General features: G+C 41.9%; 1 protein-coding gene across 11 annotated transcripts in view; it reads left to right on the top strand.

The window, feature by feature from the left end:
* Positions 1-16,085, top strand: part of fbrsl1 (fibrosin-like 1) — a 286,998-nt gene that overhangs the window by 53,359 nt on the left and 217,554 nt on the right. The window contains exon 1 of one of the 11 annotated variants that reach the window (XM_071482147.1): positions 12,428-15,297. The exons of the other annotated variants lie outside the window; for them this stretch is intronic. The gene's annotated coding sequence lies outside the window, so the exon portion shown is untranslated. Of the gene's footprint in view, positions 1-12,427; positions 15,298-16,085 lie in introns of those variants that run through there. 11 annotated transcript variants of the gene reach the window in all.

Below are 16,085 nucleotides of genomic sequence, written 5' to 3'. Positions count from 1 at the left end.
CTGCACAGCTGTTACATCACACACAGCTTGTTGGGTTGAGTTTACGTCTCAGACCTTCAAAGGTGATGCAGCCCAATTTCCTGGCTTTCTCCTGTGATAGAGGAAGCCTGTCAGTTCTCAGTGCTGCAGGAGCCTCATGAAAGCCTCATGATACCCACATCAAACAGTGAGATGGCCACAGAGAACACGTAGATTGCTTTATGAATTTGCTGGCTGCAACATGAATGGACAGATTGCATTGTTTCCCATAATCACACCTACATGCAGTGTGTAAAGCTTTGAGGCATGCAGGAAGTGATATCATAGTAAAAATCCCCAAACAGCATGAAGAGATATGTCACAAACATGATTTGTTTTCTTTGATATCTAAGAGGTGATTGATCTGTGATTCTCTCTCCATTGTGCAAGGCTCTGTTGTGGTATACATATTTCAGACTGGCTTTGATAATATAATGAACCACATCAAACATAACTCAGACAGAGGGTGCTGTTTATTGTCCCCTGTTAAGGCGGTGTTCTTTGAGTCAGTGGGTTATGAACCCAGCAGCAGCTTACCATGTATCACTAGCACTGAATACAAGAAAAACTAATTTCACCACGAGGGAAACAGCATCTCCTTCCATTGTAGTAGGAGCCCTTTCAGTTTGAAACCAAGCATTCCTGTTGATGAATGTAGCTGCTGAGAGCATGGAGCTTTTGAAAAAAAAAAAAGAAAAAAAAAAGAAAAGCCCATGAGGATCGAGCTCGCCTTGCTTTTCAGTGTGTGGGAAGAGAGGAAGAGGAATGTTTAAACCCCACAACTACCTTTAGCCTGCCATGGCCTTTCATTACCCAGCCTGCTGAGGGAAAGGGGAATTGAAAGGTCTGCTCAGGAAACTCAGCCGACAGAAGGCAGACTACATGTCAAGTGAGCCACAGCTGTTTTGCAGGGCAGTTGATCTGTTCTTCACGGCTTCATGAATCACTCTGCCTTCCAGCTATGATTTCAGAGCAGAGTTGTATTTACAATTGAATGGTAATTGTAAAAATGTAATTATTAAAAGATTAGCATATTGCTTAGAGTTACACTAATCCGGTTTATAGTGTTCCACTCCATCACAGTCTTTAAACAGCTTATTGTAAAGTCAGCATGGGCCTAAAGGAGAATAAGAAGACCGCCTGTATTAAGTCATTCAGTTTTGATACAATGTCTTATAGCTATAGTGAATGAATTGTGGTTCTGTATGCAGTGAATGTTTAAGGTATAGCTCTACGCTCTGGAAAATACACTTATTCACTTTCTTACAGAGATTTGGATGAGTAGATCAAAATGACTCTAATATCTGTCTGGTGAATGCAAAGCTGGAGGCAGGAGACAGTTAGCTTAGCTTAGCTTAGCTTAGCTTAACATGAATACTGATAACAGTCGGTAATATTTAGACTGGCTTTGCTTGTATGAAAACAGCTGAGCTAAGCTAACTGTCTCCTGGCTCCAGCTACATTTGTAATGGACAGATTTGAAAGTGGTATCAATCTCTAACCCTAAACCTCATCTAACACTCAGCAAAAAAACACAGACATATTTCCTGAAATGACAAACCACTTCTTTAGGTCTGTCTCAGGAGAGTTGACTGCTGTAGAATTTATGTAAGGTATACATGTCTATTCTGCAGGCCGAGTCACTTTTGTCTAATATTGATCATTTCATGTGTGATTTTCATACACACAAGATCAGTTTTCTATACATGAACCACTATTCAGACAGAGATCTAAACAAGCTGCAGTTGTCCTGTGCAATGAAAATCAGCAGTGTGAAAGTGTTTTTGTGGGAGAGGCAGAGCAACAGCCGGAGCAGCAGCAGCCTGGCCACAGAGAGGTGCAGTGACAGGGCTGACAGGGATGTAGCCTAATATAAAACTGTTGTGTACCTCTGCTCACGCTGTCGAGCTCCAGGCTGCGGAGACGAGGGCATGTTAGCAGCCGAGCTACAGCAAATGTTCAAAGGGAGGATTTCTATGAAGACATCTGCTTCCTATTTAGGATGTGAGGCAGTTTGGTTGACTCTTGTCTTACCGTGAAAGTGCCACATAGATCCTTGGTGTGACACCAACCACACTGTAGTTTCTCCTAGCTTCATCAGTAGACCTAGCCATTCTGTCTTCCTTGTTCTTAAAAATAATCATTAGTTTCGAAAAGAACATCAATAGAGAACAATCTTATGGTGTTACTATGACACTCTGAGCATTACTTCTATTTGGCATGATAATATTTTAAGATTTAGAATCACCCAGAAATACAGCTGGGAAATGCACATAGGAAAGATACTGTAAGTTGACAGTGGGCAACACATGGGAACCTTTTTTTGCCTGTATTTGCATCAATTTAAACAAATTCATGCTGGTTAGCTGTTCTTAAATCACTGTTGCTATAGGTGTACAGACAGCAATGGTAACACAATCCTTTGAGTCTGAAAAAAACTACCAAATGTGATGATAAGGAGTGTGTTTATCTATGTTTGTGTATTTACTGTATATCTGTAATGGACATCTAAGTTCTGACTCAAAAATGCTGTGTGATTTTTCAAGGAAATTGCGCCATTCAGATGCTAAAGGTCAATCCAGTCCCTAATGGAATCTCTTCAGCCACGTGGACTAGATCAGTAACAAAGCTATCTGAGAGATGCCACTCGACCAATCACTCAATATCCCATCATGATGACTGAGTGACAGTTCTCATATAGAAATAGGAAAAGCAGCAATTAATCACATTAAGCTACTGTCTGTTTTTTGCCAAGGCTGGGAGCTGTTATGCCAGCTGTGTGCTGGCAGCTCAGTAATTAAATTATATTAGAGCCAAAACACTGTGCTTTTTAAGTTGTGTCAAATAAAGCATCTCAATGGTCTCGTGTGATCTGCACGATGTCGACTTGGCGCTGATTAGAGCACACTCTGAACTGTGGGCTTTGTTGATTCCTTTTGTTGTCATTAAAAGCTGCGTTATTGCCTTGTTGCTGGAGGATTTTCATTTCACATCGTCTTTCATGGACTAAAATGCCTGTGGCCTATTTTCAGCTAATGTACTCTCGGGTACTGAAGGCCTATTGTGTTTCCTGTAGACAATCTTTTTAGTTACACAGCCTTTTGCTCCGATTATAGTGCTTCCACTCTGTCTGTATGATCTGCTGTCATGGCAAACCACTCTCCTTGATGTCAACACAAAGAAAAGAACCACAGTGCACCTCAACCTGAAAAGAGAAAACTCTTAAGGCTTGTTTCCTGTGCCAAGCTTTTCACACCCCGCCAATGTCTGAACCCATCAGTTAACATATTGGCTCCACTTCCCCTATTATATGCCTGATGTAAACTGCCAGCCGTGTGCTGTTAGCTGTTGAAACATGTAAGAGACTGGCTGATGGAGGAGATGAGCATCCTAAACAGACTGCATTATTAGATACACAGCTGGAAGCTTGCAAGCCTCTCATTTGTAGTGGCGCGATGGGAGCATAAACAACGGTGTAATCTCCCCAACTTCAATGATGTAATCAGCGGTAAAAACTGATGATAGTCTGTTCTGAATGAGCCGGCCATGGCGCTGATGCAATACGGCTCGTCTCGATGATAGCACTGCTGTTGTTAAGCTCACTTTCAGTGTTTCATTGTATGGTTTCTCTGCTATCGGTGTGAAGGAAAATCCGCTCATGTTCTACAGACACGTGGGGCCACTTAGCTCCAGATAAATGCTTCTACAGCATTCAGTATATTATCTCAGCCCTGATCCTTCACTGTCAGCACAGTGTTTGGAGAAGCTTTTGTTTGGCAGCATGTCAGTATTTACACTACCTGTGATTGGCCGTTTAGAGGCCCACCGAGCAGTGTGGACAAACAACCAGGTCTCCGATTAATAAGGGGCGAACGTCAGTCTGCAGGCCTGTTACTGAGCTCATTAACCTGCCAGCTGCCCCTGAGCACTGACACACACACACGCACACACACATGGGCAGATACACACTGTTCAGCAACACCCTGCAGTAACTGTAACTCATCAAACATTGATCATGTTGTAAAAAAACAATGTGATCCAGCATTCAAGCCACTCAGTTCATATGAAATATGTATGTATGCACATATGACATATGTTGCCATCAGTCTGTCCTGTTATTGACATCACAGTTAAAGGATAATGATTTTTTACCGGCTCATCTAAGCTGAAAGTGAAACTTCATTAAGGGAAAATCCAAGGAAAAACACACCAGTCAGAGTAACGGGTCATTTACCTGCAGGGGTCATGTTATTTAAATGTGTTAATAAAGGTTTTATGTCAGTGTAACTTACATAAATGTTTTCTATTTTCCCCAAATAAAGGATATCAGGAGTAGTCAGGCCTTGGTTGTTCATAGTTTCAACCAGGATGAAAAAATAGTGAGTGAATAAAAAAACAGTATAAACACCAAACAGCTCAAGCAGCTTGTATTTCCTCAACCCAAATGACAGCACTGAGGATTCAGACATCTTAACATTCACTTCATCATGTTCCACAGTGTCTGTGCACAGTAATGAAGCACTCTGCTTTACCAAGCCTACGCTTCATTTAGATGGATAGAGTACATTTGTGGCACTTGAGTTGTCAAGATGTGAACATGCACTTCCAAGTTTGAAAGTCATGAATATAAACATAAGGAGAGAAGTGACCGGAGTTTTTGTTTGCTTTAAACATAAGGGAGTCACGCACACTGCTCATGACACATCACTGGAGAAATCTGCAGATATTACATTGCTGCTGACTGCTTGTGTAAATCCCATTATTTCAAGTGTTTGTATCATTACTGTACTGCTGTTACTTTTATGGCTGCTTGCTGTAGTGTAATGGCCAAATATATGAGTGTGTCCTGGCTTGCATTCAGGCTCTTTCTAGTACTCTCGCAGAGATGATGCGTCATTTCAGTTAAATATTGTTTGACATGATTTGGTGGCACAGAAATGTGTGAATCTCATTCTGAACTCCAGAGGAAGTTATGAGTTTAATATATTCAGTGATATATACTGAGGTTTTGGTATTTTGCAGAATAACAAGACAGATAACAAGACTCGACAGGAGTGTCAAGGCTGAGATACTGTAGAGAGCTAAATGCTTCCACTCAACTGAGGTGCTTTGATGAATCCTGACACATATGTCTGCCAACCCACTGTGTGTTAAATTCACAAACACACACTTCTCTGTTCTGACTGTTGTGAGGATGAGTATACAATATGGCAATTTCCATTTTCAGGTCAAACTATGCCTTTACTTTCCAGTGCCAGAAATGTATTTGTGCAGTGCTGGACTCCATCAGCTAATGGACTTTTGAACTAGTGCTGAAGCAAATCTCTCTTTTGAAGAAAGACACTCCAGACAGCAGCATGAGTCTGGCACTGCGTTCCCTGTTACATTTGTTTGTGTCTTTAAAGAGACTGTGTGACATGCTGTTGTATTAGTGGTATTAAGTTGATATTATTATTATACCACTATTTTGGCTGGACTGCACTTCATCTAGCACCTACTGTACAGTACAGATGAAGTGCACCGTCGCATAGAACAGCATGATTACCCAGCTTTCTCTCTATTAAGTTTCCATGACAGTGGAATGTGCGGGCTGGGAAGGTCGCTGAGATAAGTGCTACTTACCATATTCAGCGTCGTTTGAACTAGGTAATTATATTCAGCCGAAGACATTTCTCCTCCCGCTCCTCCATAATTCCTCACTCTCTGTTTCTTCACGGCTAGTTTAAGCGCTGGTGTTGAGCTTTAACAAGGCCGCTTTTGTCCCAGATAAAGCTTCTAGACAGCACTCATCAGTGCAGTGTAAGATCCCTGCCTGCTGGAGCACAGAGCACTGCCCCGGGGGCATCTTATCACTCCGCTGGCAATCACAAATACCCACTGAGATAGCTGGGCTCCTCAGTTCTCTTGGTGGGGAACCTTTCAGCTGAGAAAGATGGCTTCTCTCTTTCTGCAAACACGTCCGACTGGCAGCTTGGCAGAGAGACAAACATAAAAATACAGAGAGAAAGCGAGAGCTATTGACAGACAGATGCCTGCAACCCACACAGAGAAGTGTTGGGCTCTTTCTACACATGCACCGATTGACAGATTGGCAGACAAGATGGAGATGAAGGCAGACAGAAAGTTGACATATGCATATAACACACATGAAGCTCTATTTATGCAATTGTGAATGCACACGCACACTTGCACTCCACACTTCCACACAACAGCACTGTACGCCTGCATTCCTGCCATATTTTTCTTGGAGCTCAAGGATGGCGAGCTGCACAAGTGGATTTTTATACATCATGTTATTGAATTCAGCATCAGTTCCAAATGGCATCCTCACCTCTCCAGGCTGCCAGTCATTCTCTCTCACCCATTGTGTTGCCCTGGCTAAATGACCATGGTGTCAACAACTTATCTCAGTGACAGTAGTAACAATGGCTGCAGCCAGACGGCACAGATTATTTACTGTATGGATCAGTTTTTCTATCTGTTGTCTTGTGCATTATTACACATGTTGATCATGATCATGCTTTTCAACATTGTTTTTATCTGCCATCTTTTGTCATGCCTAATGCATCCCTTACTGGAAGGCTCTGATAAGGACTGTTTGGCTTCCTGTCAATGTGTCTCAGAGGTCGTCTTACATGCTCTTCCATTATGGCTACTTTCACTAATAGAGACATCGCCATCTATTTCATTTGTTAGTAAAATAACACGGAGCTGTTGTCATGTAATTACATAGACTCACTCTGTACTGTATGATGAATGTATACCACTTAGTGCTTCGGGGGGGCAGATGGTCTGTTATTATGCTGTCAATGATTCAGGCAGAACAGACAAGCCATTTGTCTTCATATTGTAATGAGTCAATGTTTCAAAACAGTAATTACCTTTTTGACCGGTTGACAAATGACAAGAACAGTAGAATACCAGTAGACACACACACACACGCACACACACACACACACACACACACACACACAGACACACTGCTGCATGCTTAAACACAAACATGCCCACATGCACACACAGCTCGTGATGCAGTTGGAGGTCGTGTTGACCTTTAACCCCTGCTGTCACATCACCATTGACTCTCTTCCTGGATCAGACCTCATTATGTGGGTAGCAGTCAGCCAAAGCCTGCGCCTGCTCCCACAGCCCCCGCCCCCACCTGCCACTGATATCATCTTCAGTCCTGTTTGGGTAATAACTCAGACAGATTACATTCACACCTGAAATCAGATTTCTCGCAACCCACCTCTTGTTGTGATATTTACATTCACCCTGACTGACAGTCCCATTCCAGCTGAAAATATCTTGAAAATCAGTCAGAGTTGCCTGATGTTGGAGCTTTCAGGTGTACTGGTGATATATTAATTACTAAATACACTACAAAAAATAACATCCTATCATGTCATTTCCTTCAACAGTTGAGACTTACAAACTTTTTATTTTTCACCAAGAATGTTTCAACCAGTTTTCAATACAAATATTTTCTAGGATTTCTATAGAAATTAGTGTTTCCATCTTGAAATGAGACAGATTTTGGCTGAAAAATAGAACATGTATTGGTACCAGCAGCACTATCATTACTGCACTGACAGATGTTTTCACAGAGTTAAATTAGTTGTAGACAGAATTGTTAAAGAGATTTTCCCTGTGCATTTTGATATTCAGATGGTTAAGGGTGTCTCTGAGCTTTTGTGAAGGCGATTTAATGCTCACAACACGAGTGAATCATATGTGTACCTACAACTGCATTTTATATGCTTTATATGGTCCTCAGTCCAAGTGTGATCCAGTTATGTAGGATACCTGTTAAAGTTAGACTTAACAAGGCTCACAGCGACTGCTGGCTCTAAATGATGCACTTTGTCCTCACAGAGGAAATGGTTAAAAGCTATTGTGTACATAACCTCCCCCAGAAAACGAAGGTAACATTTAAAGGCAGTGAGTCTGGAGGATAGAGGAGAGTGTGCTTTAAGGACGGTCAGAAAGCTGCAGTGTTTTGACTTGAGGTAAATGTCACAGTAATGTCAACTGCATTTAATCCATAAAAAGAGGAGAGGAAGGTTAAGTTGTTTGTGTTTGGGGAGTTGGTGAGTGGGAATATAATGGGGATGAATATGATTATTATAATCATTGTCATTATTCTTTGTAAGTAAAGAAGAGATGGTGAGTTGTAGGAGTTGATATAGTTGTGGTGAAGAGAGAATTTGTGTTTGTGCTGTTAACTTTTAGGAAGGTCAGGTATTCACACGTCTTGAATTGGCAGTGTGGAATCAATATTACATGTTTGCTCTTTTCACTGTGGAGATCCTGCCTTTCTTACTGGGCAGGTGTGGATCCTGACATCTTCCACAGCAGATCAGTCTTTGTTTACTCTATACATTCGAAAAAGTGGCATATAGACATTTATGTATTCTCAGCGGTAGATGTTCTCTTTGAAGGGAGCAAATATGTCAGAGAGTGTTGCATTATGGGTTGTTTGTAGTCTTAATGTTGCTATGTTAGAGAGTTTATAGCGTGACTTTAAGTGTTAGTGATCTGATGGCTTGTGCAATGTGTCCCCTGGCTTTACTGCAGAAATGAGTCAAGGAGGAAAATCAAGTGTCAAGCGGTCAACAAACAGGCAACCTTCCACTAGTTTGACAAAAGATGCACCTGGACGAGCCACACACCTTTACAACATTTACATTCTGCTTTAATTGAAGTATTTCTTGTTTTTTTTTTTATGAGAGAAGATGCCTCAGAGATTGAGACAATCTCAGGAAAGGTTTCTCATCTTCAAAAAGTCTTTTTCAAATATGGTGTTCAGAAATAAGTCTGAACAACCTGAAAACTTAGTAGGGCCATTGCTTTCACCACATCAGGCCGGTTCAGATAATAATTGGCAGATGATCACATTTAATATGCTGTTATAGTTACTGCACAATAACTGGCAAACCTGCCCATTGTGTTCTCTAAGCAGTCTAAAACTAACACTCCAGTGATTTGACCCAGGCCAAGGAAAGCAGCTACATATGGAGAAATTACTTCTCTGGCTTAAGTAATGGTGCATGTGAGCTTTGTTCTAATCTAGGTCCAACTGTGCAGCATTGATTTATGGGCTGAATCTGCAGCAATACGTCTGGCAGGGGTCAACTACACAGGTATTTATGATAAGAGCAGTAGATTGCTATGAATGGATGACTTCCTTGGCTGTGAGAGAGACTCTGGGGATGTGAGGCGGGGTTACATCACTCCAGCAGAATGAAATAGGGATAAAATGAGGTGCTAGTCGGCTGAAAAATGGGGCCAGGATTGGCAGCACTGGTTTTATAAGACAGTTTGAATATTAAGTCACTGGACATAAAGGGAATAGACCTTTTAAAAGTCTGTGGCCTGGTGTCATTAACTAGGCTGAGAGAGGCTGGGAGGGGCTGAATGGATGAGGGTAAGAGCAGTTCCCTGGAGAGTTAGTGAAGATATGTTTCACTTTATTTGATGGTCTTTGAACTTAAGTATGTGTGTGTGAGATATTACTTTTTTATAGAGGCTGTAAAAAGTTTTGTTGTGTAAAGAGACACAAATCCGGGTCAGCTGAGGCCTGGGCTTGTACTGGCAGGCCCAGACACACTGTGGCTGCCAGCTTTCCCTGTGAAAACGTAAACAGACAGTCACAACTAGCACACAGCACGCTGATCTACTGCTCGGTGCATAATGCCCCGTGGAAAGACTGAAGAAAATCCTGGCAGCGCGAGCGATTTGGAGGCTAAAGATGCAGTTTCCTCCATATAAAGTGACTGTGCGGGCAGTGTTTTCACGCAAAGCATCAAACTCCTGGCAGCCAGTGCTGATGGAGGGAATGTGTCATTGGATGGGTGTCACACCCCAGTGGTAAAGGAGTTTTTGGGTGGAGGCCATCTCATGCAGAACCTGTTGGGTCTGACAGCAGAGAATCAGAGAAGACGTGTGGAGACAAACATAGCCACAGAGGAGTTTGGCAATTTGATCGTTGCATTTTGGATTTTTTTTTCATGTTTACAGCTTTACATGTTAGGCATTTAAAACTAAAGTCTGCCTTTGTAACACAATACTGTTAAGGCTACATTTGTTCTCCCGTCTTCCAAGATTTTTTTTCCCTGCACCTGAGCTGAGGCTCCTGTGGCTGTTTCCACTTATCCCACATTCAGAGCCATCCAAATGAAAATTCATTTCTTTCAGTTAATTGACTCACAGCGTCATTCCCTCAGCTCCCTCAGAGTTGCGAGGCACAGTCAGCTGTCAATTCCAGATTACAGCATGCTGTTGTTGGAGAGAGGAGCCCATTGTGTTTATCTGCAGTGACAGCTGGCTGGAGGCAGCAGGGGGAATAGATCTGTCACTGTGCCTAGTTCGTCTGCGATCAGGCATCTTCCCAGACACTCCACCTTTGGCTGGGCTGACTCAAGTACACCTTTGCTTTGTCTTCACCTGCTCCTCCCTCCCCTCCTCCTTCTCTCTGTTCTCCTCTCTAAGAGCTCTGCAGGACCTCCTTCAGGAACTTTCTCTAGCAGCAGTAGGTGTGCGGCCTTATGACCTGTGTTGACTGAGGGTAACTAGCATCAGTGGATATTCATTGGGTTTTCAGTCATGGCTTTGCATGTTAATTTCACCTGTATTTATTGACAACCAGGCAGAATGATCCACTCTGACCCAGGCCATACAGCAGGTGGTCTCCCTTCCTGCTTGTGTTTGCCAATTACTGCTCCTTGCCCGTAGGATACAGGTTCCCTGATGTCCTGCTGCGCAGGAGTGCCTGTTCACTGCGATTATTTCATCATGCTTGCAGTTGAGCTGCAATAGAAAAAGGCAGCAAGATGAATCACAGTTAGCCCTCTGCTCTGATTCCACTCTTAATTTTCACAGAGGGGGTGCTCAAGTAATGAATCGTTGCCCCTGCAACAAACCTGCTCCTCCGTCACACGGGGCTTTATGGGGGCTGCCTGATGAGTTGGCAGCTATTTAATTTTGCCATTTTGTGGAGCAGTTTTCAGTGAAAGGTGCTGCGCAGCTCTGCAATATGTGTCAAAACTGATGTTAGAGCACTGGCTTGACTCAGCTCCCCGTTCTGAAGTGCCACAAGGCAGGAAAACTAGATCCTCTACCGGGACTGAGTAAGGGTCAGCACAGAGGAAATTCCTCTGTTTGTAAACTCAAAGGTTAGTTTGTTTTCAGCTGATTCACTAAGCGCTGGCCGTCTGTTCACACTCTTGCTGCAGCATTTGATGTGTGTGTCTTTGCTACTTGTGCGGCGTTGTGTTGACATTTGACCAGAGTGCTTCTGTAATCTGTTTTTCTCTTCTCACTGCCTGTGAGCAGGAGCTGTATAAACATGTCCTTCCTCCATGGGAGGCGAATGGATCACTCCTCATTACAGGGAAGGCAGGGAGACGAGAGGCGCACAGCCACTGCTGCTGTTTGATCCTAGTGAGTGGAAGCAGGCCTGACATAGACACACATGTACCTAGTATTCATGCACTTGTACGCAAACACACAAACACTCACACACATGCTCCACAGCACACCTGGCAGATGGTCTAGCCTCTAAAGCAAGGTGGATAACAACTGAACCCTGAAGTAAGAAGATCAAGCAGCCAGGTTTCCTCACCCATGTGTCCCAAACTGTCAGCCACACACCTCACCTGCACATCCTGATTCCCCTCATCTGTTTTCACCTCAGATTAATTAAGTTCACATACATATCACCAATGCAGCCTTTCCTCCACTGTCTTAGCTTGGAGACATGTTACCTGTCTCAGTCACGTCTCACCACACCTGAGAGCACAGAGACAGTAGCGCCTGAGCAGGCATCATGGTAACCTGTCCAACACCTCTGCCTCGCACCGCTGCTCTGACACAACAGTAGCTGATGAGACATCATTCAGACCCACCGGACTCCTCAGACTGGGCCACCGGTGCTGTACTCTTACATGCCCCACTGGATGACTGACAGGCTGGTTCCTACAGGGAGGCAGCTTTTGGAGGAGCAGGGTTCAGACTCAAGTACAGGGCTTCTCCCAGTAGCAGAGGGTTAAGGGTGCCACTTCAGCTGGTCGTTAGCTGATTCAGACAAACTGAATTTAGTTCATTTTTTCAATTCCTCTCTGTGCTTCTTGCCTGCTGCTTGCTGCTGCTGACTCCAGCTAATTACCTCCTCCACCACGCAGCCTTCTCCCATCTGGTTTCTCATTAATCAGTCTGCTTACAATGTTATCTTTCTGTGGCATTGTTCATGTCTCAGTGACATGTGTATGCTGAGCGCTGGCTTGAGGTTTTACATTTGGATCAAGTTTCCTCTTGAAACTGTTTGGGTTTATACAAGGAGTGCGCTGCAGAGCATAGTACATTATATTTAATAGAAGTATTCATGTTTTCAGATGTAAAAGGTTCAACTTTAAGGCACAAATATTCCCGTCTGAAATACCACCAATTAATGACAGAAGTACCCAGTTGTGTTCATTAGTCTAAATCAGGAGAAACCCTACAGCCTGAAATCACATTAAAAGAACAAGTCACTTTTTCTCAGTTGTAGCTGCTAGATTTCTCTGTAATTGGAACTTTATACTTTTAAAGAAATTCCCTTCACTTTCCACTCCACAGTGAAAGAAAGGTCTTTCACAAGAGTCTTACACATAGATTAAGATAAAACTTTAATGATCCCTGTTGGGAAATTGGGCCATTGGAGCAGCAAAATCATTTAAATAGCTGGATAGAGGAAGAAAGAAGGAATATAACTGGAACTTAAGCAAATGAGGGGGATTAAACATAATAGAACTGTGATTTACCACACAAGGACATATTCGAATTGAAAGAATGAGAATTAAATACATGAATAACAACAGTTCTGTTGTGTAAATTTCAGCAGAACATACAGGATCTCTGCTCTGTATAAAAGATGTGCACAAATGGGAATTAGTTCTACCCACAGATTCGGGGGCGGATATACAAATAAACTGTGTATATGTTCATACTTTATGTCCTGTTAAAGCTCTTTGATTTATCACTTTATTGACATCTATTTGCACATGTAGATTAGCTGTTAAAGTAGTTCTGTCCAGCAGAAAAAAGCATGACAATGTGCAACATGTGACAATTAATGTGAATCGTCCCTCTGTCTATCTTGGAAGTTTTAATTTCTTTTATATCAATGGACTTTCACAGCTTTGCTGAGTGTTACAGTGCCACAGGTGAAAAAATACTGAAAGAATATTGTTCAAAGTCTCCTTATATTATCCCATGAGCTTTGCAAACATTCTGTAGTATTTCTGTGTATTGTTATTTTCATGACCATACTTGAAGTTCACCTCACCATAAGATACCCTGTTTACTGTTTCAGTGCTTCTTCCAGCAGGGAAGGCAAATGTTTGTATGTGGACATGAAATAAGATGAATATTAACCAAAGTCAACCAATGTTAGGCCTATATTCATTTTAAAAAAATGCTTAGATTATAAAATTTGCTGCAGTTTTCTTTCACACTGTGTGAAAAATAAAGGGGTATGAGTATGTTTCATAGCCACATAACATAAAACATATTTAATACTTACACCATTTATACAGTAAATGGTGTATAAATTTATGCAAATGCACGAGACATACTAGTAGCCGGGACTTTAGTGACCCTACCTCACTCTCTCTCTCTCTTTCGTCTTAATTATTTACATGACTGAGGAGTGAGTTGTGGGGCAGCTGTTTTGCCAGCCTCGACTGCAGGGAGATCACTCTGTGTCTCCTGGCATCATTTCTATATTTCTCTATCTTCATCCCAGTGAAGTGACTTGATTCCAAGGCCTTAGGTAACACATAATAGCCCCCCCCCCCACACTTTGTACCTGTTAAACACAGAATTAAAGTGCACTCGGCAGGGTGCTATTATACAGCAAGCACTGTTGCGTCCAGAGTTAAACACAGCCCTCTCTCTCTCTCTTTCACTTTCTCTGTGCTCACTTGTCTGCTGCAGGCTGCTGCAGCCTGGAGGTAATTGTATTGCTGTCAGCCCTTGGTTGATGAGTTGCCAGCGTAATTGCTTTACGGTTTGACCTCTGGTTTTTCAAACAAGCGCTCTGGTCAAGGATCTGCACTGGGCAGATGAGGGATGAGAGGGCGGCTGGTGTATGCATGTGTTTCTGTGTGTGTGTGGGTAGTGGATGCAGGATAAATATGTTACTGCTCTAATGCTCTGTGTTGCCCCTGTGTCCTCTGTTATTCTTTAGCACATCTTAAAGTGCAGTTCTCTGCCTCATTTCAAAATCAGCATCTGAGTGACCTGAAATGTCAGCTATATTAAATGCACAGGGATTTGTCTTACTGACACTGGTACACAAGCACAGTGAAAGCAGTACATACTGATACACATGGTTCAAGGACAAAAGGACATGACATGCAGCGCAGCCAGAGTGCTACACGCTGCACACGTTGGACTATATTTATCCGCTGGCATGTTAGTCCTAACCTGGTATTTTCATTTTCACTGTTGCTCTTCTGTAAGAATAACGAGGATCAGAAATCATTAGCTTATAATTTGTCAACCAAGAACGTTTAAACATTTAAACTATAAGACAAAACAATTCATCATGTCGCAATTCTTATCTGAAAGAAAACCAAATAGTTATTTTCTCCCTAACTAAGGGCTAATTTTATTTTTTAATTTTTTTTTAATTTTTTGCTATTTCCAAATAGCAAAAAACAAGATTTTAATTACACTCATTATTTATAACATGTCTTACAAGCTGTAGGACGTGACAGAATTATTTGGCAACCACTGAGTCTGCTGGCTGTAATAACAGATAACTTAACATTAATCACCATTAACTTTGTGAATTGGCCAATTTACAAAATGACAAATTTGGCTGTTGTGGTTAAGTATGCTCTCTTCTTGCCAGTAGTACTGTTTACAGTTGGCCAAAGATGGTTTTGTCAAGCCCACATTGTGTTATTGTTGCGTTTGTTTGTGTGTGTGTTCAAGAAGCCCAACATAGTGGTGAGTCATCAGGTGATTTTCAGACAGGCAGTCAGCAGCTGGCTCGTTAGTGGTCGTTAACGATGCAAACACCTGGTGGACAGTGACCAGCAGTCAGAATCTGCCACTTCTGTTTTTGAGCACGTCATATCGTCTGTTTTAAGTTTAGCAATAATTGATGTTTTTGGACACTGTCAGGCAGAAGAAGCGGTAAATACAACACTGACATAATATCACTGTTTGTGGAGAAGTCATGCAGCAGTCATGGAGCAACATTAGCATTTGGAGTCCAGCCACCTGGTGACTGTAAGTCCAGTATTCACTCTCCTTTAGCTCTGTTATGGTCTTCTGGTCCTCTGGCTCTGTGGCTGCTAAATGCTTCACTATGCTAGCTGCTAGTTGCAAATTTTACTCGTTCACCCTTTCATGATGGCATACATTGGGTTTATCTGAATTTTTTTTTGCTGGAGACAGTTGCATGGTGTTTTTGAGAGAAGGACTGATGCAGCGTTGAGAGAGAAAATCATAACAATGGAGTTTTGTGCTGTAAAAACCAGATCACTCAACTGAGAGATGCTAAAATGCTCCACAAGGGCTGAAAGTAAAGGCAAAGTTGGCAAATTCTTTGTGCATTCATACTCCATTGTTAATGTAAAATTGCTGACAACTTTAAAAACCCTATTTTTTGACCTCTGGGATTCAGAGTTGTGAAACAATCATTAGCTAAAACAGCTAAAGTAGATAGCTGTTATCACTAGTGCTCGTCAGTCAGATACCAAAACTTTTACATTATCACATTTGACCAAAAGTTTTTCAGTATTGACATAAGTGAAAAATAATATATCTGAAATGAATGATTATGTATGAAAATCATGTATGCCACTAACATATCTTACTAAATGTGAGCTGTATTTTTCTATGGAAAGCTAGTAAATTTTATTAATGATAAAGACCACTGGTAAAGACAAACAGTAAGATACTGAATCATTTGATCAGATCATTTTATGTAAAAATTAGATAAATGCAAACGTGTATTGTTCAATACTATGTGAACCACAAATTCAGGCCTGAGCAACATTACACATTTAAAAAAT

Source organism: Trachinotus anak, unplaced genomic scaffold, assembly GCF_046630095.1.
Source record: "Trachinotus anak isolate AG129_WGS33_773 ecotype Australia unplaced genomic scaffold, CSIRO_AGI_Tana_v1 ptg000008l, whole genome shotgun sequence".
Lineage (NCBI taxonomy): Eukaryota > Metazoa > Chordata > Actinopteri > Carangiformes > Carangidae > Trachinotus > Trachinotus anak.
Note: the sequence above shows the minus strand (reverse complement) of the source record. Positions and strands in the feature narration are given on the sequence as shown.